General features: G+C 43.4%; 1 protein-coding gene across 1 annotated transcript in view; it reads left to right on the top strand.

Moving 5' to 3' along the window:
• Nucleotides 1–26,475, top strand: part of EPHA10 (EPH receptor A10) — a 1,463,996-nt gene that overhangs the window by 352,026 nt on the left and 1,085,495 nt on the right. The gene's annotated exons all lie outside the window — the stretch shown is intronic.

Raw genomic sequence — 26,475 nt, 5'->3', positions numbered from 1 at the left:
ACTTTATTTCGTCGCTGGATCTCCCACTGACATCGCTGAATCAGCGTGTGTGATGCCGATTCAGCGATGTCTTCACTGGTAACCAGGGTAAACATCGGGTTACTAAGCGCAGGGCCGCGCTTAGTAACCCGATGTTTACCCTGGTTACCATTGCAAAAGTAAAAAAAAAAAACACTACATACTTACATTTCGGTGTCTGGTCACGTCCCTCACCTTCAGCTTCCCGCACTGACTGTGAGCGCCGGCTGACCGTAAAGCAAAGCACAGCGGTGACGTCACCGCTGTGCTTTATGGCCGGCACTCAGTCAGTGCAGGAAGCTGAAGGCGAGGGACGTGACCAGACACCGGAATGTAAGTGTGTAGTGTTTTTTTTTTTTTTACTTTTACAATGGTAACCAGGGTAAACATCGGGTTACTAAGCGTGGCCCTGCGCTTAGTAACCTGATGTTTACCCTGGTTACCCGGGGACTTCGGGATCGTTGGTCGCTGGAGAGTTGTCTGTGTGACAGCTCTCCAGCGACCAAACAGCGATGCTGCAGCGATCGGGATCGTTGTCTAGATCGCTGCAGCGTCGCTTAATGTGACGGTACCCTTACTCATTTCTCTGGAGCCAAAAACTGATCCTTCTTTGGATCAAAGAAGATATTTTGAAGAAGTATCTTAGATAACCATTGGTCAAATGTTTGGCTCGGAGTTATCTCTTTATACTATCCAGTATATATGCTTAAAAACATCAAGCCAATGAAGCTTATCTATTTCCCTGGTCATCTAAAGGAAGGTGGGCATAATGTCAGTATGTGTGGTAGTCTGTCTGTGGCAGTAAAGGTGGTAATGTCCACATCCCTGCTGATCTAGGACTGTCAAAAGGTCATTATCGGAATCTCTAGTTGAATAAGGCATCAAAACAATTAATGTCATAATATCTGGCATTTTAGGACAATCTCTATAGGAGCAGTGAGCTTTGAATTGGATAATATCACTATTCTTGATGGTCTAGTGCAGTTAAGGATTTAACATAATGATCGCTAGTGATCTAAGGCAATCAAATGGTTAATTTTGGTGGTGGACTGTGGAAGTACTATTGCTGTATAATTGAGGTCTAATCTATTAAAACATGGAATTAATTAACCTGATCGGTAAATGCCGTAAACCTCCCCTCCCCCAAAATCACAATACCAGGATGGTGGGATTATTTTGGTCACATCACCTTCTTATTTTTTTTATAGTAAGCAGCGTATGTACACAAATATCATATAAGTAAAAACATCAGCTCACCACCCAAGAAATAAAGCTCTTGATCACCCACATCAACAGAAATATGAAAATATTATAGGACTCAGAAAATGGCCACATTTGCAATAATCAGAATATGTTTTCTGCAGGTAAATAGAAAAAAAAATGTATTCATATTTTATATTGTTGCAATCAGATTGATGTAGACAATGATGTATCCAGGTAATTTTTGCCACATAATGAACGGCAGAAAAACAAACCCCCCCAAAAAAATAATGGACTTTTTTTCCCATATTTCAGTACATTGTGTAGTAAAATGAAAGGGGCCATTTGAAACTATAACTTGTCCTGCAAAAAGAAAGCCCTCACATGTACAGTATGTGTCAACAGAAAACTAAAAAAAAGTTATGACTGTTGAAAGAAGGAGGAAAAATTGAAAGTGCAAAAATGAAAAACTCACTGGCCCTTCAAGGATTAAGGGTGGAGCTCAGAGAGTGGACTATCTTTGGTCAGGGACAACTTCTCCTACAAATCGAAGAGATAACAGTACATTTGACCAGTTATGAAACAGCATATTTCTTTTATATCTACTGTTTGTGATCATTTCATAAAATCCATCTCCAGCTTTATCAGGATAAAAACAAAAAGCTAAACATCGTAGAAAATAAGTAAATCTGATTTGCTGTTTTCCATTGACGACTATATCCCGTTTTCACTCAACTCTATGCCTTAGTCCAGCGGTCCCCAACCTTTTTGACCTTGAGAGCCACATTCAGCACTGAGAGAGGGTCGGAAGCCACATTCATCTCTGAGAGGGGGTCACGAGCAACATCCTGCTTATGTCCCCCTCAAAGTCGTGTCAACCAAAGCCACCTTTATGGGTATAATGATAACCAAAGCTTTTCCACAGAAATCACTCCAAAGCAGTACACTGAGATCCAGGGGTTCCCACAAAGCCCCAATTCAGTATTATCCCATCCCATCAAGGACTCCCAACACTCTGTTGTATCCAGCTTCAAAAACCTCCTCTAACAGGTAGTATCATCCTCCAGCTTACCATACCTAAAACATCTTTATACCCCAGTATATGTGCATCCAGATCTTCTGTGCGGGCTACTCAAATATTCACAATTTTGAGGTGTACTCTTCATACCTGTTTGCTAGACCTGGAGCTAATGCACCAAGCAGGTAGACAGTCGCGAGCCACAATTCCTGGGACCGCGAGCCACATGTGGCTCCCGAGCTACAGGTTGGGGAGCCCTGCCTTAGTCTTTTGTCCCTTGCTATACTGAAAATTTCCACTTCATTCAATTTCTACATTTTCCATTTCATAATCAGTGTTCATTTAATTAAGTTGAAGAACATGGGTGGAAAAATCTGAAACTATAGGTGTTTCTACCCAACTGAGTGTGGAGAATCAGGAGACTTGTTTTAGGTGTGCAGTGGTTTTAAAAATTATTGTAGACATTTCAGTTGTGACCTTTATTTCTCAACTCATAATATCTTTTCACTTGATAAACCCTGAAGCATTGTGATGACCCAGATGTGTGCTACACTGTATGAAGGGTTTGCAATAGAATAGATAGAATTCTTTTGAGATTCCACCGAGGCATTGTTCTATATTCAGATATAGATCTATGTCTCCACAATGCATTACTGACTCCCCCGACAATTAGAATTTAATAGAGAATTCAGACCGCTTTACACATTTGATACCTCCTTCAAATTAGATTTGACACGTGATTCAGTAGGGATAGAATTAGTAAGACATCTGCACAGTCCAGCACCAAGGTGGTCGTCCTGTAACTTCGAGTGCAGAGTTTATTCTTAAGACTTACAGAATTAGCTACCTTTAATCAAAGGTGTTCTGCATTTCCACAGCTTCAGATATATTACTATTAGCAGTCAGTAAACATAGATTTTTTTCCTTGTCTGTAATGTACCAATAAATCAATGCATCTAAGTTAAATTCTATCAAACCTTCAAGGACCAAGACAGTAAGCATAACATAAGTCCAAAAACGTGATTTACTTTCATGATGCACTGTGACCTAAAGGTAAAGATGAAATCAAACATGTGGTTGAAAATTAGTGTGAATTATGTATCATCTACTGAACGCGAACACACTTTTGACTAAAGGATAGATGCATAAATGTTTCATGAATAATATTTAACCAGTTCAAGACCGGGCTATTTACCCCTATTCCTGACCAGGCATTTTTTTTTAAATACATATGCAGTTTAAAGATCTAAACATTTTTTTTCTCTTTGGAAATTTAAGTAATTTTTTTTTTTTTGGATGTATGGGGCTTTATTTTTATGTCACTGTGATATTCTTTTTTTTTTGCTTATATTGGGCAATAGTAGTGAAAAATAATAGAAATCATGGTCTGTTTTTCTTTCTATATTTTTTTTAATGATCACAAGAAATTGCTAAAATACATTAAAACGCTGTTTATGGAGGAGAGAAAGTGGTCTTGAAGGCACAGACGGTAATAAACCATATCTGCCTTCTCTATGGGGATCCCAGCTGTCTCCAGCAGTTAGATTCCCGCTCCTTCAGCTACACGAGCCCAAATATCACTGCAGGGTAGGGAATAGCGGGATTTAAGTCAATGAACACTCCTGAAGCTGTTACACTGATATTATTAATATTATTATTATATATGGCTTTGTTTGTTTAGCTGTGGTGTCATATAAGATTTATGTTGTATTTTTACAATATTCTTGAAAATGATGTATTATCAAATTCTTTGCTTACCTATGATTATCTAACACCATGCACCCCTAAAAGGATGTTCCTGTCTCATAAGATGATAGTATAACTGGGAAATTACTTTTACATGCAACACATTATGTTAATTAGGTATCTAATATCTGCCCCCCCCCTCCCCGAATCCTAAGAATGAAAGGGACACACATAGTCCGAGTTCAGCATTGCTTCCCCTTCTATTTTTTCCTTGCACAACCAAGTGGCTATAACAGGAGGGGAGGAAGCTGGGAATGAAGGAAGAAAGGAGTGACTTTGAAGCTATTGACTTTGACAATAAATAGTTATAGTCTCAGAATAACCTGCAACCATAAAGCTTATCTCTCTTTTTACATTTCTTATTTATTGATTTAGAAATGTCCTTATCACAAACAGAAGAGTTTTGTTCCTGTTGCAGCTCGTAACGCTGACCATACACAATGATATTGTAATTGATGCAACTCAGACAATCTTAAGACAATCTATGAAAATGAAAATGCATGTGCAATGTAAAGAGATCCCACTGCATGAGGCTATGCTTAGGTTGTGTACCGCTTATTATTTTTTTGCACCATTTGTTATACAGCTCGGCAAAAATTAAGAGACTTCCACATCAAAACCCTGTCATGGGCAGCCCAATCTCCAGACCTGAACCCCATTGAAAACCTCTGGAATGTAATGAAGAGGATGATGGATGGTCACAAGTAGGGTTGAGCGAAACGGGTCGTTCATTTTCAAAAGTCGCCGACTTTTGGCAAAGTCGGGTTTCATGAAACCCGATCCGACCCCTGTGCGGGGTCGGCCATGCGGTACGCGACTTTCGCGCCAAAGTCGCATTTCAATGACGCGAAAAGCGCCATTTCTCAGCCAATGAAGGTAAACGCAGAGTGTGGGCAGCGTGATGACATAGGTCCTGGTCCCCACCATCTTAGAGAAGGGCATTGCAGTGATTGGCTTGCTGTCTGCGGCGTCACAGGGGCTATAAAGGGGCGTTCCCGCCGACCGCCATGTTACTGCTGCTGATCTGAGCTTAGGGAGAGGTTGCTGCCGCTTCGTCAGAAGCAGGGATAGCGTTAGGCAGGGTCCATTAACCACCAAACCGCTTGTGCTGTAGCGATTTCCACTGCCCAACACCACCTTCAGTGTGCAGGGACAGTGGAAGCTACATTTTTTTTTTTTCCCCCTCAGCGCTGTAGCTCATTGGGCTGCCCTAGAAGGCTCCCTGATAGCTGCATTGCTGTGTGTACGCCGCTGTGCAAACCAACTGCTTTTTTCAAAGCACAAATCCTCTTGTTCCTTCCTTTCTGCACAGCTATCTTTTTGGTTTGTACACACTTTTTATTTAATTTGTGCATCAGTCCACTCCTTATTGCTGCCTGCCATACCTGGCTGAGATTACTGCAGGGAGATAGTAATTGAAGGACACTACCTGTTTTTTTTTTTTTTTTTTGTGGGAGATTAAGATTGACATTTCTGCTAGAGTGCCATCCCTGTCTGTGTCATCTCGCACTCAGTGGGCCATAGAAAGCCTATTTATTTTTTTGCTTGAATTGGGTTATAAAATCTACCTGAAAAAATCACTACATCAATCAGTGGGAGAAAAATATTGGCCTCAGGGCTTGTGTGCCACTCTTGACTCCTGTGTGCATCATCACTCACTCAGTGGGCCATAGAAAGCCTATTTATTTTTTTGCTTGATTTTGGTTCTAAAATCTACCTGAAAAAATCACTACATCAATCAGTGGGAGAAAAATATTGGCCTCAGGGCTTGTGTGCCACTCCTGACTCCTGTGTGCATCATCACTCACTCAGTGGGCCATAGAAAGCCCATTTTTTTTTTTTTTTTGCTTTATTTGGGTTCTAAATTCTACCTGAAAAAATCAATAAATCAATCAGTGGGAGATTAATATTGGCCTTTGGGCTTGTGTGCCAGTCCTAAGCGTGCCATCTCTCTCTCTCAGATAGTGGGCCATAGAAAGCCTATTTATTTTTATTTTTTTTTATTGGGTTTATAAATTTTCCCAGGAAAAAAAAAAAAAGTGGGAGATTAATATTGGCCTCTGGGCTTGTGTGCCAGTCCTGAGCGTGCCATCTCTCTCACAAATAGTGGGCCATAGAAAGCCTATTTATTTATTTTTTTTTGGTTTTATAAATTCTCCCTTAAAAAAAAAAGGGAGATTAATATTGGCCTTTGGGCTTGTGTGCCAGTCCTAAGCGTGCCATCTCTCTCTGTCTCTCAGATAGTGGGCCATAGAAAGCCTATTTATTATTTTTTTTATTGGGTTTATAAATTTTCCCTGGAACAAAAAAAAAAAGTGGGAGATAAATATTGGCCTCTGGGCTTGTGTGCCACTCCTGACTCCTGTGTGCGTCATCTCTCACTCAGTGGGCCATAGAAAGCCTTTTTTTGTTTTATTTGTTTTCTAAATTCTCCCTGAAAAAATCATTTTATTTTATTTGGTTTCTAAATTCTTCCTGAAAAAATAATTTTATTCTATTTTTTTTTTCCTAAAGTCTCCCTGAAAAAAAAAAAAAAAACAAATCAGTGGGAGATTAATATTGCCCTTTCTGCTTGTGTGCCAGTCTTGACTCCTGGGTGTGCCATCTCTCTCTCCAATTGTGGGCCATAGAAAGCCTATTATTTTTTTAGCTTGATTTGGGTTCCAAAATCTACCTGAAAAAATCACTACATCAATCAGTGGGAGCTAAATATTGGCCTTTGGGCTTGTGTGCCACTCCTGACTCCTGTGTGCGTCATCTCTCACTCAGTGGGCCATAGAAAGCCTTTTTTTGTTTTATTTGTTTTCTAAATTCTCCCTGAAAAAATCATTTTATTTTATTTGGTTTCTAAATTCTTCCTGAAAAAATAATTTTATTCTATTTTTTTTTTCCTAAAGTCTCCCTGAAAAAAAAAAAAAAAAAACAAATCAGTGGGAGATTAATATTGCCCTTTCTGCTTGTGTGCCAGTCTTGACTCCTGGGTGTGCCATCTCTCTCTCTCCAATTGTGGGCCATAGAAAGCCTATTATTTTTTTAGCTTGATTTGGGTTCCAAAATCTACCTGAAAAAATCACTACATCAATCAGTGGGAGATAAATATTTGTCTCTGGGATTGTGTGCCACTCCTGACTCCTGTGTGCGTCATCTCTCACTCAGTGGGCCATAGAAAGCCTTTTTTTGTTTTATTTGTTTTCTAAATTCTCCCTGAAAAAATCATTTTATTTTATTTGGTTTCTAAATTCTTCCTGAAAAAATCATTTTATTCTATTTTTTTTTTCCTAAAGTCTCCCTGAAAAAAAACAAAAAAAAACAAATCAGTGGGAGATTAATATTGCCCTTTCTGCTTGTGTGCCAGTCTTGACTCCTGGGTGTGCCATCTCTCTCTCTCTCTCTCCAATTGTGGGCCATAGAAAGCCTATTATTTTTTTAGCTTGATTTGGGTTCCAAAATCTACCTGAAAAAATCACTACATCAATCAGTGGGAGATAAATATTGGCCTCTGGGCTTGTGTGCCACTCCTGACTCCTGTGTGCGTCATCTCTCACTCAGTGGGCCATAGAAAGCCTTTTTTTGTTTTATTTGTTTTCTAAATTCTCCCTGAAAAAATCATTTTATTTTATTTGGTTTCTAAATTCTTCCTGAAAAAATCATTTTATTCTATTTTTTTTTTCCTAAAGTCTCCCTGAAAAAAAAAAATAAAAAAAAAAAAATCAGTGGGAGATTAATATTGCCCTTTCTGCTTGTGTGCCAGTCTTGACTCCTGGGTGTGCCATCTCTCTCTCTCTGTCCAATTGTGGGCCATAGAAAGCCTATTATTTTTTTTAGCTTGATTTGGGTTCCAAAATCTACCTGAAAAAATCACTACATCAATCAGTGGGAGATAAATATTGGCCTCTGGGCTTGTGTGCCACTCCTGACTCCTGTGTGCGTCATCTCTCACTCAGTGGGCCATAGAAAGCCTTTTTTTGTTTTATTTGTTTTCTAAATTCTCCCTGAAAAAATCATTTTATTTTATTTGGTTTCTAAATTCTTCCTGAAAAAATCATTTTATTCTATTTTTTTTTTTCCTAAAGTCTCCCTGAAAAAAAAAAAAAAAATCAAATCAGTGGGAGATTAATATTTACATTTGTGCTTCAGAGACAGTCCTGCGTGTGTGGCATCTCTCTCATTTGTTGCCACCAACAACAGAGTGTGTAACATTGTGCCTGATTTTCGTTGTGGTCTCACTCACCTGTAAAGGGGTAGCTAAATCATACTGAAGTTATAGCTCACCGTGTAATTTGTGTGACAGCAACAAATACTGTTAGTTTGTTTACGTTTTTAAAACAATGAGGAAGTATGGTGGAAGAGGTCGTGGCCGGGGGCGTTCATTGTCAGCTGGTAATGAGGGTAGTGGTAGTGGTGGAGCATCAGCTGGTCGTGGGAAAAAAAATATTGCACCTAAGTCTGAAGCTGTGGAGCCAGGTTCGTCGTCTGGCTACACAAGGCCTCGAACGCTCCCTTTTCTGGGAGTAGGAAAACCGCTTTTAAAGCCGGAGCAGCAAGAGCAAGTTTTGGCTTATCTTGCTGACTCAGCCTCTAGCTCTTTTGCCTCCTCTCGTGAAACTGGTAAATGTCAAAGCTAGGGTTGAGCGAAACGGGTCGAACATTTTCAAAAGTCGCCGACTTTTGGCGAAGTCGAGTTTCATGAAACCCGATCCGACGCCTGTGCGTGGTCGGCCATGCGGTACGCGACTTTCGCGCCAAAGTCGCGTTTCAATGACGCGAAAAGCGCCATTTCTCAGCCAATGAAGGTAAACGCAGAGTGTGGGCAGCGTGATGACATAGGTCCTGGTCCCCACCATCTTAGAGAAGGGCATTGCAGTGATTGGCTTGCTGTCTGCGGCGTCACAGGGGCTATAAAGGGGAGTTCCCGCCGACCGCCATGTTACTGCTGCTGATCTGAGCTTAGGGAGAGGTTGCTGCCGCTTCGTCAGAAGCAGGGATAGCGTTAGGCAGGGTCCATTAACCACAAAACCGCTTGTGCTGTAGCGATTTCCACTGCCCAACACCACCTTCGGTGTGCAGGGACAGTGGAAGCTCCTTTTTTTTTTTTTTTTCTCAGCGCTGTAGCTCATTGGGCTGCCCTAGAAGGCTCCCTGATAGCTGCATTGCTGTGTGTACGCCGCTGTGCAAACCAACTGCTTTTTTCAAAGCACAAATCCTCTTGTTCCTTCCTTTCTGCACAGCTATCTTGTTTGTTTGTCCACACTTTTTATTTAATTTGTGCATCAGTCCACTCCTTATTGCTGCCTGCCATACCTGGCTGAGATTACTGCAGGGAGATAGTAATTGAAGGACAGTTCCTTTTTTTTTTTTTTTTTTTTTTTGTGGGAGATTAAGATTGACATTTCTGCTAGAGTGCCATCTCTGTCTGTGTCATCTCTCACTCAGTGGGCCATAGAAAGCCTATTTATTTTTTTGCTTGATTTGGGTTCCAAAATCTACCAGAAAAAATCACAACATCAATCAGTGGGAGAAAAATATTGGCCTCAGGGCTTGTGTGCCACTCCTTACTCCTGTGTGTGCCATCTCTCACTCAGTGGGCCATAGAAAGCCTATTAATTTTTTTGCTTGATTTGGGTTCTAAATTCTACCTGAAAAAATCAATAAATCAATCAGTGGGAGATTAATATTGGCCTTTGGGCTTGTGTGCCAGTCCTAAGCGTGCCATCTCTCTCTCTCTCAGATAGTGGGCCATAGAAAGCCTATTTTTTTATTATTTTATTGGGTTTATAAATTTTCCCTGGAAAAAAAAAAAAGTGGGAGATTAATATTGGCCTCTGGGCTTGTGTGCCAGTCCTGAGCGTGCCATCTCTCTCACAAATAGTGGGCCATAGAAAGCCTATTTATTTTTTTGGTTGATTTGGGTTCATAATTCTACCTGAAAAAATCAATCAATCAATCAGTGGGAGATTAATATTGGCCTTTGGGCTTGTGTGCCAGTCCTAAGCGTGCCATCTCTCTCTCTCAGATAGTGGGCCATAGAAAGCCTATTTATTATTATTTTTTTTATTGGGTTTATAAATTTTCCCTGGAAAAAAAAAAATGGGAGATTAATATTGGCCTCTGGGCTTGTGTGCCAGTCCTGAGCGTGCCATCTCTCTCACAAATAGTGGGCCATAGAAAGCCTATTTATTTTTTTGGTTGATTTGGGTTCATAATTCTACCTGAAAAAATCAATCAATCAATCAGTGGGAGAAAAATATTGGCCTCAGGGCTTGTGTGCCACTCCTTACTCCTGTGTGTGCCATCTCTCGCTCAGTGGGCCATAGAAAGCCTATTAATTTTTTTGCTTGATTTGGGTTCTAAATTCTACCTGAAAAAATCATTAAATCAATCAGTGGGAGATTAATATTGGCCTTTGGGCTTGTGTGCCAGTCCTAAGCGTGCCATCTCTCTCTCTCAGATAGTGGGCCATAGAAAGCCTATTTATTATTATTTTTTTTATTGGGTTTATAAATTTTCCCTGGAAAAAAAAAAAAATGGGAACTTAATATTGGCCTCTGGGCTTGTGTGCCAGTCCTGAGCGTGCCATCTCTCTCACAAATAGTGGGCCATAGAAAGCCTATTAATTTTTTTGCTTGATTTGGGTTCCAAAATCTACCAAAAAAAATCACTAAATCAATCAGTGGGAGATTAATATTGGCCTCTGGGCTTGTGTGCCACTCCTGACTCCTGTGTGCGTCATCTGTCACTCAGTGGGCCCTAGAAAGCCTATTTTTTGTTTTATTTGTTTTCTAAATTCTCCCTGAAACAATCATTTTATTTTCTTTGGTTTCTAAATTATTCCTGAAAAAAATCATTTTTTTTGTATTTTTTTTTCTCTCAAGTCTCCCTGAAAAAAAAAAAAAAAAAAAAAAATCTGTGGGAGATTCATATTGCCCCTTCTGCTTGTGTGCCAGTCTTGACTCCTGGGTGTGCCATCTCTCTCTCTCTCCCCAATTGTGGGCCATAGAAAGCCTATTAATTTTTTTGCTTGATTTGGGTTCCAAAATCTACCAAAAAAAATCACTAAATCAATCAGTGGGAGATTAATATTGGCCTCTGGGCTTGTGTGCCACTCCTGACTCCTGTGTGCGTCATCTGTCACTCAGTGGGCCCTAGAAAGCCTATTTTTTGTTTTATTTGTTTTCTAAATTCTCCCTGAAACAATCATTTTATTTTCTTTGGTTTCTAAATTATTCCTGAAAAAAATCATTTTTTTTGTATTTTTTTTTCTCTCAAGTCTCCCTGAAAAAAAATAAAAATAAAATAAATCTGTGGGAGATTCATATTGCCCCTTCTGCTTGTGTGCCAGTCTTGACTCCTGGGTGTGCCATCTCTCTCTCTCTCCCCAATTGTGGGCCATAGAAAGCCTATTAATTTTTTTGCTTGATTTGGGTTCCAAAATCTACCAAAAAAAATCACTAAATCAATCAGTGGGAGATTATTATTGGCCTCTGGGCTTGTGTGCCACTCCTGACTCCTGTGTGCGTCATCTGTCACTCAGTGGGCCCTAGAAAGCCTATTTTTTGTTTTATTTGTTTTCTAAATTCTCCCTGAAACAATCATTTTATTTTCTTTGGTTTCTAAATTATTCCTGAAAAAAATCATTTTTTTTGTATTTTTTTTTCTCTCAAGTCTCCCTGAAAAAAAAAAAAAAAAAAAAAAATCTGTGGGAGATTCATATTGCCCCTTCTGCTTGTGTGCCAGTCTTGACTCCTGGGTGTGCCATCTCTCTCTCTCTCCCCAATTGTGGGCCATAGAAAGCCTATTAATTTTTTTGCTTGATTTGGGTTCCAAAATCTACCAAAAAAAATCACTAAATCAATCAGTGGGAGATTAATATTGGCCTCTGGGCTTGTGTGCCACTCCTGACTCCTGTGTGCGTCATCTGTCACTCAGTGGGCCCTAGAAAGCCTATTTTTTGTTTTATTTGTTTTCTAAATTCTCCCTGAAACAATCATTTTATTTTCTTTGGTTTCTAAATTATTCCTGAAAAAAATCATTTTTTTTGTATTTTTTTTTCTCTCAAGTCTCCCTGAAAAAAAAAAAAATCTGTGGGAGATTCATATTGCCCCTTCTGCTTGTGTGCCAGTCTTGACTCCTGGGTGTGCCATCTCTCTCTCCCCAATTGTGGGCCATAGAAAGCCTATTAATTTTTTTGCTTGATTTGGGTTCCAAAATCTACCAAAAAAAATAACTAAATCAATCGGTGGGAGATTAATATTGGCCTCTGGGCTTGTGTGCCACTCCTGACTCCTGTGTGCGTCCTCTCTCACTCAGTGGGCCCTACAAAGCCTTTTTTTTTTTTCTTTCCCTAAATTCTCCCTGAAACAATCATTTCATTTTATTTGTTTTATAAATTCTTCTGTAAAAAATAATTTTTTTTTAATTTTTTTTTTTTCTGAAGTCTCCCTTTTAAAAAAAACAAACACAAATCAGTGGGAGATAAATATTTACATTTGCGCTTCAGTGACAGTCCGGCGTGTGCCATCTCATTTGTTGCCAACAACAACAGAGTGTGTAACATTGTGGCTGATTTTCGTTGTGGTCTCACCCACCTGTAAAGGGGTAGCTAAATCATACTGAAGTTATAGCTCACCGTGTAAGTTGTGTGACAGCAACAAATACCATTCGTTTGGTAACGTTTTTAAAACAATGAGGAAGTCTGGTGGAAGAGGTCGTGGCCGGGGGCGTTCATTGTCAGCTGGTAATGAGGGTAGTGGTAGTGGTGGAGCTTCAGCTGGTCGTGGGAAAAAAATATTGCACCTAAGTCTGGAGCTGTGGAGCCAGGTTCGTCGTCTGGCTACACAAGGCCTCGAACGCTCCCTTTTCTGGGAGTAGGAAAACCGCTTTTAAAGCCGGAGCAGCAAGAGCAAGTTTTGGCTTATCTTGCTGACTCAGCCTCTAGCTCTTTTGCCTCCTCTCGTGAAACTGGTAAATGTCAAAGCAGCGCGTCGTTAGTGGATGTTCACGGTCAGGGACAAGTCGCTTCCTTGTCCTCTTCAGCAAAAACAACAACAGAGAAGAATGCAGCAGGCGACACAACGGGTTACTCCATGGAGCTCTTTACACATACCGTCCCTGGCTTAGAAAGTGAAGCAGTTAACAGTCCATGCCCATTACAAGTTGAATCTGACATGGAGTGCACTGATGCACAGCCACAGCCAGACTACTATCCTGGTCCTTTGACTCAGACCACAACATTGCCATCGCAGGGTGCTGATCAAGAATCAGACCCTGATGAGACTATGTTGCCCCATCACGAACGCTATACCACCGACCGACACGGTGACACAGACGAAGTTGCACACGAGCTACAAGAAGAGGTAATAGATGACCCAGTTCTTGACCCCGATTGGCAGCCATTGGGGGAACAGGGTGCAGGCGGCAGCAGTTCTGAAGCGGAGCAGGAGGGGCCGCAGCAGGCATCAACATCGCAACAGGTTCCATCTGCCGGGCCCGTATCTTGCCCAAAACGCGTGGCAAAGCTAAAACCTGTTGGAGGACAGCGTGGCCATCCGGTTAAAGCTCAGTCTGCAATGCCTGAAAAGGTATCCGATGCTAGAAAGAGTGCAGTCTGGCATTTTTTTAAACAACATCCAATTGATCAGCGCAAAGTCATCTGTCAAAAATGTTCAACTACCTTAAGCAGAGGACAGAATCTGAAAAGTCTCAATACAAGTTGCATGCATAGACATTTAACCACCATGCATTTGCAAGCCTGGACTAACTACCAAACGTCCCTTAAGGTTGTAGCACCCTCGGCCAATGAAGCTAGTCAGCAACGCAACATCCCTTCCGGCAGTGTAGGGCCACCATTTTCCGCACCACCTGCAGTATCTGTGCAGGTTTCTTTGCCAGGCCAAAGCCGTCAGGGTCAGGGAATCACCAGTTTCGTAGTAGGAAACACTGCATCTAGGGCACCGGTGGCAACAATACCATCTCCCACCGTCTCTCAGTCTGCCATGTCCACCGGCACCCCCGCTAGTTCCACGATCTCCAGCTCTCCAGTCCAGCTCACCCTACATGAGACTATGGTTAGAAAAAGGAAGTACTTAGCCTCGCATCCGCGTACACAGGGTTTGAACGCACACATAGCTAGACTAATCTCGTTAGAGATGATGCCCTACCAGTTAGTTGAAAGCGAAGCTTTCAAAGCCCTGATGGACTACGCTGTACCACGCTACGAGCTACCCAGTCGACACTTTTTTTCCAGAAAAGCCATCCCAGCCCTCCACCAGCATGTTAAAGAGCGCATCGTCCATGCACTCAGGCAATCTGTGAGCACAAAGGTGCACCTGACAACAGATGCATGGACCAGTAGGCATGGCCAGGGACGTTACGTGTCCATCACGGCACACTGGGTAAATGTGGTGGATGCAGGGTCCACAGGGGACAGCAAGTTTGGGACAGTTCTGCCTAGCCCACGGTCTAGGAAACAATTGGCTGTAGCCGTTCGCACCCCCTCCTCCTCCTCTTCGTCCTCCTGCAGAAGCGAGAGCTCGTCCACAGACCGCAGTCGCACAACCACTCCATCCGCAGCTGCCACTGTTGCACACCAGGTCTCCCATTATGGGGCAGCTACTGGCAAACGTCAGCAGGCTGTATTGGCTATGAAGTGTTTGGGCGACAACAGACACACCGTGGAAGTTCTGTCCGAGTTCTTGCAGAAAGAAACGCAGTCGTGGCTGGGCACTGTAGATCTTGAGGCAGGCAAGGTAGTGAGTGATAACGGAAGGAATTTCATGGCTGCCATCTCCCTTTCCCAACTGAAACACATTCCTTGCCTGGCTCACACCTTAAACCTGGTGGTGCAGTGCTTCCTGAAAAGTTATCCGGGGTTATCCGACCTGCTCCTCAAAGTGCGTGGACTTTGCTCACATATCCGCCGTTCGCCCGTACACTCCAGCCGTATGCAGACCTATCAGCGTTCTTTGAACCTTCCCCAGCATTGCCTAATCATAGACGTTGCAACAAGGTGGAACTCAACACTGCACATGCTTCAGAGACTGTGTGAACAGAGGCGGGCTGTTATGTTTTTGTGGGAGGATACACATACACGGGCAGGCAGTAGGATGGCAGACATGGAGTTGTCAGGTGTGCAGTGGTCGAAGATTCAAGACATGTGTCAAGTCCTTCAGTGTTTTGAGGAATGCACACGGCTGGTTAGTGCAGACAACGCCATAATAAGCATGAGCATCCCCCTAATGCGTCTGCTGATGCAAAGTTTGACGCACATAAAGGATCAGGCGTCTGCAGCTGAGGAAGAGGAAAGCCTTGATGACAGTCAGCCATTGTCTGGCCAGGACAGTGTACAGGACGAGGTAGCGGGCGAAGAGGAGGAGGAGGACGAGGAGGATGATGGGGATGATTATATTTTTAATGAGGAAGCTTTTCCGGGGCCACTGGAAATTGGTGGCGCGGCAAGGCCGGGTTCTGGTTTTTTGAGGGACACAAGTGACGTGGATTTGCCTGAAACTGCCCCTCAACCAAGCACAACCGCAGATTTGAGAACTGGAACTTTGGCCCACATGGCGGATTATGCCTTACGTATCCTCAAAAGGGACACACGCATAACTAAAATGATGAATGATGACGATTACTGGTTGGCCTGCCTCCTTGATCCTCGCTATAAAGGCAAATTGCAAAATATAATGCCACATGAGAACTTGGAACTAATATTAGCAACCAAACAATCAACTCTTGTTGACCGTTTGCTTCTGGCATTCCCTGCACACAGCGCCCGTGATCGTTCTCACACGAGCTGCAGGGGCCAGCAGACCAGAGGAGTTAGAGGGGCAGAAATCAGAAGTGGCGTTGGCCAGAGGGGTTTTCTGACCAGGTTGTGGAGTGATTTTGCTATGACCGCAGACAGGACAGGTACTGCAGCATCAATTCAAAGTGACAGGAGACAACATTTGTCCAGTATGGTTACAAACTATTTTTCATCCCTTATCGATGTTCTCCCTCAACCGTCATTCCCATTTGATTACTGGGCATCAAAATTAGACACCTGGCCAGAATTGGCAGAATATGCATTGCAGGAGCTTGCTTGCCCGGTAGCTAGTGTCCTATCAGAAAGAGTATTCAGTGCTGCAGGTTCAATACTAACAGAAAAAAGGACTTGTCTGGCTACCCAAAATGTAGATGATCTAACCTTCATTAAAATGAACCACAACTGGATTTCGAAATCTTTTGCCCCACCTTGCCCGGCTGACACCTAGCTTTCCTATGAAAAGGTCTTGCCTGTGGACTATTCTGAATGCCTTTTCCAATCTCGTAATTTTCAGCACCTGATTGTCCAGCATACGACATGTTTACACCTCACTAAATGGCCAAACTCCCCACACGGGGCCGTGGTATCGACACTTGGCGACAGCACCCGTGAGAGTGCAGTTTGTCTGAAGAGGTGGGTGAGCCCGCTTTTGGTCGACGGAACTGCCACTGGGTCCCTCCTAGTACAATAAAGTGTCTCTGGCGGTGGTGGTGCGCACCCAACGTCAGACAAACCGTTGTAATATGAGGGGCCCTGGGCCTGTACCGCCGGCCACAAGACAGTTTCCCCCCACCCCAGCTCAAACAGTGCTCTACCACTTGCAAAATTATCTCACAGCTCCACCAATGTTTAGTCTATGCGCTGACATCCTTCAATGCCTGCCACTGACAATACCATTGTATTGACATTTTTGTTATGTTAGGCCTTCGATGCCTGTCTGTGGTCACTCCTTCCACTAGGCCTCCACTGACCACACCACTGCTGCCCGTGTACCCCTGTAACCAATTTAAAATTGCCTACAGCCATGTGTTATTATTTTAGGCCTTCGATGCCTGTCTGCGGTGACTCCTTCCACTAGGCCTCCACTGACCACACCACTGCTGCCCGTGTACCCCTGGAACCAATTTAAAATTGCCTACAGCCATGTGTTATTATTTTAGGCCTTCGATGCCTGTCTGCGGTCACTCCTTCCACTAGGCCTCCACTGACCACACCACTGCTGCCCGTGTACCCCTGTAACCAATTTAAAATTGCCTACAGCCATGTGTTATTATTTTAGGCCTTCGATGCCTGTCTGCGGTTACTCCTTCCACTAGGCCTCCACTGACCACACCACTGCTGCCCGTGTACCCCTGTAACCAATTTAAAATTGCCTACAGCCATGTGTTATTATTTTAGGCCTTCGAAGCCTGTCTGCGGTCACTCCTTCCACTAGGCCTCCACTGACCACACCACTGCTGCCCGTGTACCCCTGTAACCAATTTAAAATTGCCTACAGCCATGTGTTATTATTTTAGGCCTTCGATGCCGGTCTGCGGTTACTCCTTCCACTAGGCCTCCACTGACCACACCACTGCTGCCCGTGTACCCCTGTAACCAATTTAAAATTGTCTACAGCCATGTGCTATTATTTTAGGCCTTCGATGCCTGTCTGCGGTGACTCCTTCCACTAGGCCTCCACTGACCACACCACTGCTGCCCGTGTACCCCTGGAACCAATTTAAAATTGCCTACAGCCATGTGTTATTATTTTAGGCCTTCGATGCCTGTCTGCGGTCACTCCTTCCACTAGGCCTCCACTGACCACACCACTGCTGCCCGTGTACCCCTGGAACCAATTTAAAATTGCCTACAGCCATGTGTTATTATTTTAGGCCTTCGATGCCTGTCTGTGGTCACTCCTTCCACTAGGCCTCCACTGACCACACCACTGCTGCCCGTGTACCCCTGGAACCAATTTAAAATTGCCTACAGCCATGTGTTATTATTTTAGGCCTTCGATGCCTGTCTGCGGTCACTCCTTCCACTAGGCCTCCACTGACCACACCACTGCTGCCCGTGTACCCCTGGAACCAATTTAAAATTGCCTACAGCCATGTGTTATTATTTTAGGCCTTCGATGCCTGTCTGCGGTTACTCCTTCCACTAGGCCTCCACTGACCACACCACTGCTGCCCGTGTACCCCTGTAACCAATTTAAAATTGCCTACAGCCATGTGTTATTATTTTAGGCCTTCGATGCCTGTCTGCGGTCACTCCTTCCACTAGGCCTCCACTGACCACACCACTGCTGCCCGTGTACCCCTGGAACCAATTTAAAATTGCCTACAGCCATGTGTTATTATTTTAGGCCTTCGATGCCTGTCTGCGGTTACTCCTTCCACTAGGCCTCCACTGACCACACCACTGCTGCCCGTGTACCCCTGTAACCAATTTAAAATTGCCTACAGCCATGTGTTATTATTTTAGGCCTTCGATGCCTGTCTGCGGTGACTCCTTCCACTAGGCCTCCACTGACCACACCACTGCTGCCCGTGTACCCCTGGAACCAATTTAAAATTGCCTACAGCCATGTGTTATTATTTTAGGCCTTCGATGCCTGTCTGCGGTCACTCCTTCCACTAGGCCTCCACTGACCACACCACTGCTGCCCGTGTACCCCTGGAACCAATTTAAAATTGCCTACAGCCATGTGTTATTATTTTAGGCCTTCGATGCCTGTCTGCGGTCACTCCTTCCACTAGGCCTCCACTGACCACACCACTGCTGCCCGTGTACCCCTGTAACCAATTTAAAATTGCCTACAGCCATGTGTTATTATTTTAGGCCTTCGATGCCTGTCTGTGGTCACTCCTTCCACTAGGCCTCCACTGACCACACCACTGCTGCCCGTGTACCCCTGGAACCAATTTAAAATTGCCTACAGCCATGTGTTATTATTTTAGGCCTTCGATGCCTGTCTGCTGTCACTCCTTCCACTAGGCCTCCACTGACCACACCACTGCTGCCCGTGTACCCCTGTAACCAATTTAAAATTGCCTACAGCCATGTGTTATTATTTTAGGCCTTCGATGCCTGTCTGCGGTCACTCCTTCCACTAGGCCTCCACTGACCACACCACTGCTGCCCGTGTACCCCTGGAACCAACATCAGAAAATATAAAAATAAGTATTTTGCTTATAAAAAAGAAAATACTGGAGAGATATCAAATGCAGACATTTTAACATTAAAAACAAACACATACAACAAAAATCTGGTACAGTACTAAAAATGGCCACCAGCTACAATAACTTTCTCCTGCAAGTAGTTAACTGAAAGGTTTTTTCAATTTTAAACACAGATATGGCATCCACCGAGTGTTGTCCTGTCGCGTCTTCTTTATATTATTGCCAAGAAGATGCAAAACAATGAAAATAATAAAATCATTATTTACCAAAAAAATAGAGTAAGTCAAAACCACATTGCAAATAAACATTCATTACAAATAAAGAAGCAGGGCGCGTCCGAGGGTGAGTATATACCTAATAAGAATATAATCACCCTCGGACGCGCCCTGCTTCTTTCCGACAGCCTTCCTTCCTAAGAATCAGCCCTTCCGTGGTGTAGAGAGAGGGTTTGTTACACTCCAAGGTGTTCCCCAGGTTGCCTTTCCTGAGCTTCGATCTTCCGGCTCTCGTTTAGTAGTTGTTGGAAACTACGCTGCATTGGGCCTACAAATTGGGTATGGGGTGTAGAGAGATGGTGTGTTCCACTCCAAGGTGTTCCCCAGGTTGCCTTTCCTGAGCTTCGATCTTCCGGCTCTCGTTTAGTAGTTGTTGGAAACTACGCTGCATTAGGCCTACAAATTGGGTATGGGGTGTAGAGAGATGGTGTGTTCCACTGTAGAGAGATGGTGTGTTCCACTCCAAGGTGTTCCCCAGGTTTCCTCTCCATTGCTTCGATCTTCCAGCTCTCGTTTAGTAGTTGTTGGAAACTACGCTGCATTAGGCCTACAAATTGGGTATGGGGTGTAGAGAGATGGTGTGTTACACTCCAAGGTTTTCCCCAGGTTTCCTCTCCATTGCTTCGATCTTCCGGCTCTCGTTTAGTAGTTGTTGGAAACTACGCTGCATTAGGCCTACAAATTGGGTATGGGGTGTAGAGAGATGGTGTGTTACACTCCAAGGTGTTCCCCAGGTTTCCTCTCCATTGCTTCGATCTTCCGGCTCTCGTTTAGTAGTTTTTGGAAACTACGCTGCATTGGGCCTACAAATTGGGTATGGGGTGTAGAGAGATGGTGTGTTCCACTCCAAGGTGTTCTCCAGGTTGCCTTTCCTGAGCTTCGATCTTCCGGCTCTCGTTTAGTAGTTGTTGGAAACTACGCTGCATTAGGCCTACAAATTGGGTATGGGGTGTAGAGAGATGGTGTGTTACACTCCAAGGTGTTCCCCAGGTTTCCTCTCCATTGCTTCGATCTTCCGGCTCTCGTTTAGTAGTTGTTGGAAACTATGCTGCATTAGGCCTACAAATTGGGTATGGGGTGTAGAGAGATGGTGTGTTCCACTGTAGAGAGATGGTGTGTTCCACTCCAAGGTGTTCCCCAGGTTTCCTCGCCAATGCTTTGATCATCATGCTCTCGTTTAGTAGTTGTTGGAAACTACGCTGCATTAGGTCTACAAATTGGGTATGGGGTGTAGAGAGATGGTGTGTTCCACTCCAAGGTGTTCTCCAGGTTGCCTTTCCTGAACTTCTATCTTCAGGCTCTCATTAAATTGTGGTTAAACGGAACAACTGCATTTGGCGTACTAGTTGGTTTGGGGCCTACTATCGGTGTCTGCCGCTCCTTGCTGTTCTCCTGGTTTCCTGTCCTGAAATTCCGTTTTCAGGCGCTCGTTAAGTAGTTGTTAATGTTAGACTGCATTTGGCCTACTAGTTGGGTTGGGGCCTACTATCGGTGTCTGCCACTCCTTGCTGTTCTCCTCCACTGAACAAAGCTGTGCCGCCTGTTTACTACTGTTGCCAATTTTGAACTGCATTTCGACTACTTACTGATTTGGGCCTACTCTCTGTGTCAGCCTCTCATTCCAGTTGTCCTCCACTGCAATGCCCCCTGATTAGTCCTGTGTTACCAATTTTGAACTGCATTTAGCCCACTTTATTCTTTGGGCCTATATCTGTGTTTCCTCCTCATCCTGCCCATTGCCCAGCCAGTGATAGATGAGTCTGCTGGTACATTGACCCATAACGCAACATTTCCTGTGCACGCTACAATGCAAGATTGTGACCCTGCTGAAAGTCAGGTCCCCCTTCCCGCATACCATACCACCTTACACGGGGACAAACAGGAAGGTGCAGATGAAAGTGCAGGTTCCTTCATCAGGTGGGGGGAGGAATACTAGTTGGCGACGTCACTGGCACAGGGCCTCTCATGGTACGCAAAAGTGTTGCTGCCGGTGGGAGGCGCCCCCGCCGTGCAAACACACCGCTGTACTTTGAGGGGCCCTGTGCCAGTGCCAATGCCAACGAGTGGGCCCCCCCTGCTTGCTCAGGTTCACAGCACTTGCAAAGTTGAAATACTTACCTCTCCCTGCTCCACTGCCGTGACGTGGTCCAGATTTCCTGGGCCCACTAATTACTTGAACCAGCCCTACCCACCACAACTTTAGCCAAATGACCCCCAATTTCAAATGCCTTCCAATTATTATAAGGTAAATTACGCTTGACAAGCTTCATTAAGAAGAATGGATGGTTTTGACATTAAAATGGGCACTCTAGGTGTTTTCCTGGCCCCCACTCACTGCCGACTATGCTGCCCCATTGACTTGCATTGGGTTTCGTGTTTCGGTCGATCCCGACTTTACGTCATAATCGGGCGATTTCACTCGACCCGACTTTTGAGATAGTCGGGTTTCGCGAAACCCGGCTCGACTCTAAAAAGGTCAAGGTCGCTCAACTCTAGTCACAAGCCATCAAACAAAGAAGAACTGCTTAAATGTTTGCGCCAGAAGAAGTGTGAAAGACTGGTGGAAAGAATGCCAAGACGCATGAAAGCTGTGATTAATAATCATGGTTATTCCACAAAATATTGATTTCTGAACTCTTCCTGAGATAAAACATTAGTATTGTTGTTTCTAAATGATTATGAACTTGTTTTCTTTACATTAGTTGAGGTCTGAAAGCACAATTTTTTTACCATTTCTCCGTTTCAGAGAAAAAATAAAACATTTTTTGCTTGGAACTTCGGAGACTTGTTGTCAGAAGTGTATAGAATAAAAGAACAGTTTACATTTTACTCAAAAATATACCAATAAAGAGAAAACTCAGACAAACTAAAAGTTTTGCAGTGGTCTCTTAATTTTTGCCAGAGCTGTATATACGGAAAGATAGTATGCTGTGTTAGCATTCTATTTGAATAGTGTGATTATCGATGTACAAAGTTGAGGGTCATCTTGAGGAATATGCAAAGGCTGGAGAGGGATCACCCTTAATTTTTTTTTAATAAAGAGTTATCTCTACAACAAAATTATAACAAAAACATGACAAGAAAAAAATCATCCCTGTACACATAATTGTTTCAAAACTTTAACGACAAGACTGCCGTTACGCCATTTCGGCAGCAGACATACAGACTTTTAAATCCTCTTTTGGGCACGGATCTAAAACCTATTAAAAAAGAGATAATGAAAATGACGAGGCTCTTCAATTGCCCTTTACCAAAAACATAATATTTTTCATTGGCACGAAAACCCCATTAAAAATAAGTTCAATCAAATTGGACACAGATTGATTAAGCTAAATCCAATTTGCCGAAATTTTGTGCAGAACAGGGACAATCTTGCTTAATTTAACCCAAAATCATGCCCTATGGCATGAAGGACAAGGACATCTCTCTTTAAATACTTCATTCTGACAGCTAGCGTTGGGCAGATCACACAAAATTAGAATTTGCTTGCCTGGATGTTTCTGGGAAATTTGATTTGCAGAGAAGCTATTCTCTGAGAATTGATTGTCCCTTGTTATGATTTGGGGTCTGTCTGGACCCTAGAGCATAATCATCATAATATGCAAAAAATAAAAAAATATTTATACTCAGCTTACCATTCACCTCTCCCATCCCCCTGGTCCTCACAGTCACCCACCCAGCCTGTTACCATATCTTCTGATCACCGCTGTTCGCACTGATATCTCCAGGACACTCACAATAAGCTGGGACTTTTGTCTTTGGTGAGGCCCTGGAGGTCTCTGCGCAAGTGTATGCAAGGTACCAGGGTTATCTGGGACATTTTTTCTACTATGGGGCTAAGTACTTAACTGCAGGTGCTTGCTAACTACCTGCCTGAACCTGAGTTTTGCACTGATGATGATGATTTTGTAATGCAAATGCAAAGTAAAGACGTAGCTCTAATGGTGCTGAAAAAACTGAATGAACTGATGATACCTTTGGTGAAGAAATCCACTTTGTTCTTCTTTAATCACCCTTTAAAGTTTTCTGCTAATTAGATTTTGGCGCACAGGGGCCGGACTGGGTCTTTTCCTCCCTGTCTGTGGTTCACCGACTCCACCACCTGCCTCCGGTCTGTGAATGACCTTCCTCTTATGTTTGAAATCTCAGCAGTGACCTGTCATTCACAGACTGGAAGCAGGCAGCGGGACCGGGGAGTCACAGACAGGGAGAAGAAGACAAAGTGCAGTTGGGCCCCTGTGTGCCAAAATACAGTTAGCAGAAAACTTCACAAGGAGGTTAAAGAAGAACAAAGTGGATTTCTTCACCAAAGGTATCAATGTAATTAATATTACAGTGCCATTACAGTCATGTCTTTACTGTACATCACTAAATTGTGCTGATAGATTCACTTTAAATACTGCAAAACTCAGGTTCAGGCAGATAGTTAACAACAACCTGCTGATAAGTACTTAGCCTCATAGTAGAAAAAAAAAACCAGATAACTTCTTTAACCCCTTAATCCCATATGACGTTCTATCCCGTCAAGGTGACCTGGGACTTAATTCACAGGGACAGGATAGTACGTCATAGCGATCGGCCGTGCTCACGGGGGGAGCGCGGCCGATCGCGGCGGGGTGTCAGCTGACTATCGCAGCTGACATCCGGCACTATGTGCCAGGAGTGGTCATGGACCGCCCCCGACACATTAACCCCCGGCACACTGCGAACATGATCGCAGTGTTCCGGCGGCATAGCGAAGCATCGTGCAGGGAGGGGGCTCCCTGCGTGCTTCCCTGAGACCTTCGGTACAAGGCGATGTGCTCACCTTGTACCGAGCATCTCCTCCCTGCAGGCCCTGGATCCAAAACGGCAGCGGGGTTGCATCCGGGTCCTGCAGGGAGGTGGCTTACCAAGCGCCTGCTCAGAGCAGGCGATGGTAGGCCAGGAGCAGTGCACGTCAGATCGCTGATCTGACATACTGCGCAGCAAAGATGATGCCCCCCCTGTGGCAATGTTATAAAGTAAAAAAAAAGTATTTAGATGCGTAATAAAAAAAAACTAAATAAAGAAAAAAAAATATTGTTCCCATAAACACATTCCTTTATCTAAATAAAAAAACAAACAATAAAAGTACACATAATTAGTATTGCCGCGTCCGTAACAACCCGACCTATAAAACTTGTCCCACTAGTTAACCCCTTCAGTGAACACCGTAAAAAAACGAGGCAAAACCAACACTTTATTATCATACCGCCGAATAAAAAATGGAATAGCACGCGATCAAAAAGACAGATATAAATAACCATGGTACCAATGAAAACATCATCTTATCCAGCAAAAAACGAGCTGTCTTACAGCGTCATCAGCAAAAAAATTAAAAAGTTATAGTCCTCAGAATAAAGCGATGCAAAAATAATTCTTTTTTCTATAAAATAGTTTTTATCGTATAAAAGCGCCAAAACATTAAAAAATGAAATAAATGAGGTATCGCTGTAATCTTACTATCCCGAAGAATAAAACTGTTTTATCCATTTTACCAAACGCGGAATGGTATAAACGCCCCCCCCCAAAAAAAAAAATTCATGAATAGCTGGTTTTTTGTCATACTGCCTCACAAAAATTGGAATAAAAAGCGATCAAAAAATGTCACGTGCCCGTAAATGTTACCAATAAAAATGTCAACTCGTCCTTCAAAAAACAAGACCTCACATGACTCTGTGGACCAAAATATGGAAAAATTATAGCTCTCAATATTTGGTAATGCAAAAAAATATTTTTTGCAATAAGAAGCGTCTTTTAGCGTGTGACAGCTGCCAATCATAAAAATCCCCTAAAAATCCCACTATAAAAGTAACTCAAACCCACCCCCCCTTCCTCACACCCTTAGTTAGGGAAAAATAACATTTTCCCATTAGAGTTAGGGCTAGGGTTAGGGCTAGGGTTGGGGTTAGGGTTGGGGCTAGGGTTTGGGTTCGGGCTAGGTTTAGGGTTAGGGGTTGGATAACATTTACGGTTGGGAGTAGGGTTAGGGGTGTGTCAGTGTTAGGGGTGTGGTTAAAGTTATGGTTGGGATTAGGGTTAGGGGTGTGTTGGAGTTAGGGATGTGGTTAGGGTTGGGGTTAGGGGTGTGGTGGGAATTAGAGGTGTGTTTGGGTTAGGGTTTCAGTTAGAATTGGGGGTTTCCACTGTTTAGGTACATCAGGGCTCTCCAAATGCGACATTGCGTCCGATCTCAATTCCAGCCAATTCTGCGTTGAAAAAGTAAAACAGTGCTCCTTCCCTTCCGAGCTCTGCCATGCGCCCAAACAGTGGTTCCCCCCCTCATATGGGGTATCAGCGTAGGACAAATTGGACAACAACTTTTGGAGACCAGTTTCTCCGGTTACCCTTGGGAAAGAGCAAAACTGGGTGTTAAAGATAATTTTTTGTGAAAAAAAATGATTTTTTATTTTTACGGTTCTGTGTTATAAACTGTAGTGAAATATTGGGGGTTCAAAGTTCTCACAACACATCTAGATAAGTTCCTTGGGGGGTCAAAGTAACAATATGGGATCACATGTGGGGGGTTTCTACTGTTTAGGTACATCAGGGGCTCTGCAAATGCAACGTGATGCCTTCAGACAAATCCATCTAAGTCTGCATTCCAAAGGAAATTCAAGGGAAAAGAAAACGGTCACTAGGGAGCGCTGTGAGGGTCACAGTTACAATTGAAAGGTCCACCGCAGCTCCAGCCGTTAACCTTCTAGGAGGATACAAAATGCAGTAAATAGTAATAACGGTCCTAGGAGCGCTGGAAATGAGACCAAAACAAGGATTTTAGTGTTGAACCACAACGCGTTTCAACGGTTAAACCGTCTTCATCAGGTAGAAGTTCCACCTGATGAAGACGGTTTAACCGTTGAAACGCGTTGTGGTTCAACACTAAAATCCTTGTTTTGGTCTCATTTCCAGCGCTCCTAGGACCCTTATTACTATTTACTGCATTCCAAATGACACTCTTTCCCTTCCAAGCTCTGCCATGCGCCCAAATGGTGGTTCCCCCACATATGGGGTATCAGCGTACTCAGGACAAATTGCACAATAACTCTTGGGGTCCAATTTCTCCTGTTACACTTGGGAAAATACAAAACTGGGGGCTAAAAAATATTTTTTGTGAAAAAAAAAGAATTTTTATTTTCACGGCTCTGCGTTATAAACTGTAGTGAAACACTTGGGGGTTCAGAGCTCTCACAACACATCTAGATAAGATCCTTAGGGGGTCTACTT

This window comes from Ranitomeya imitator, chromosome 3, assembly GCF_032444005.1.
Source record: "Ranitomeya imitator isolate aRanImi1 chromosome 3, aRanImi1.pri, whole genome shotgun sequence".
In the NCBI taxonomy this organism is placed as follows: Eukaryota; Metazoa; Chordata; class Amphibia; order Anura; family Dendrobatidae; genus Ranitomeya; species Ranitomeya imitator.
The sequence above is the reverse complement of the archived record's forward strand: the minus strand, read 5'-3'. Positions and strand labels throughout refer to the sequence as shown.